The 1259-nt window shown below is 45.4% G+C and overlaps 1 protein-coding gene across 1 annotated transcript in view; it reads left to right on the top strand.

Moving 5' to 3' along the window:
• Window positions 1-1259, top strand: part of ADCY10 (adenylate cyclase 10, soluble) — a gene marked incomplete at its 3' end in the record, with an annotated part of 42864 nt that overhangs the window by 41015 nt on the left and 590 nt on the right. The gene's annotated exons all lie outside the window — the stretch shown is intronic.

Below are 1259 nucleotides of genomic sequence, written 5' to 3'. Positions count from 1 at the left end.
AAAAAAAAAAAAAAAAAAGAGAAGATGAATTGTGTGACCATTATGGCTTCTTCCAGCCCTAATGTTTTATTATTATTGTTATTAATAGTTATTTACTTATTTAGAATCAGAGTCTCACTCTGTCACTCAGGCTGGAGTACAGTGGCACACTCATGGCCACTACAGCCTTGAGTTGCTGGGTAATCCTTCTGCCTCAGCCTTCCAGGTAACTGGAACTACAGGTGCACGCCAACACGCCCAGCTAATTTTTTAATTTATTTTAGAGATGAGATCTTGCCAAGTTGTCCAGGCTGGTCTCAAACCCCTGGACTCAGGCAATCCTCTCGCCTTGGCCTCCCAAAGTGCTGGGATTACAGGCTTGAGTCACTGTGCCTGGCCATATTTATATTTATTTATTTATTTATTTTTAAATTAGAGTCTCATTCTGTCGCCCAGGCTGGAGTGCAGTGGCATGATCACGGCTACCATACTGGGCTCAGGAGATGCTTCCACTTCTGACTTCCAAGTAGTTGGAACTACAGGCATGCGCCACCAGCTAATTTTTTTGATTTATTGTGAAGAAGAGGTCTCGCCATGTTGCCCAGGCTGGTCTTGAATCCTTGGCTCAACAATCCTCTTGCCTCAGTCTCCCAAAGTGCTGGGATTACGGGTGTGAGCCACCACACCTGTTTTATGATTCTATGTATGGAAGAGACAGAATGTTGCTGGGAGCATTTCGCATAGCAGGTTGGGGTGAAGCCTGGAAATCTCTATTTTAAAAAATTTCCCAGATGATTGCAATACACACTGTCCTTTGGGACTTGTGCACATGGTCATCATATTCTATAACAAATTGTGATTACCTACAGAAAAATTATCTCCTTCCCTCATCTCCAGCATTCAACATTGTTGACAACAGCAATTAAGGTATGATCAGAGAATATAAACTCTCGTTAATATTGTTCTAAATAAAGCCGTGCTCGGTGGCTCAGCCTGTAATCCCGCGCCTTTGGGAGGCTGAGGTGAGTGGACTGCCTGAGCCTGCGGGTTCGAGACCTGCCTGGGCAACTTGGCAAGACCTTATCTCTACAATAAATTAAAAAAAAAAAAAATTAGCCGGGCATGGTAGCGTGCGCCTGTGGTTCCAGCTACTTGGAAGGCTGAGGCGGAAGGATCGCCGGAGCCCAGCAGGTCAAGGCTGCGGTGGCCGGAAGCGGCCACTGCACTCCAGTTTGGGCGACAGAGTGAGACTCCAACTCAAAAAAAAAAAAGAATCCACC

This window comes from Carlito syrichta, unplaced genomic scaffold, assembly GCF_000164805.1.
Source record: "Carlito syrichta isolate Samal-C Ts95f unplaced genomic scaffold, Tarsius_syrichta-2.0.1 Scaffold309719, whole genome shotgun sequence".
NCBI lineage: Eukaryota > Metazoa > Chordata > Mammalia > Primates > Tarsiidae > Carlito > Carlito syrichta.
The sequence above is the reverse complement of the archived record's forward strand: the minus strand, read 5'-3'. Positions and strand labels throughout refer to the sequence as shown.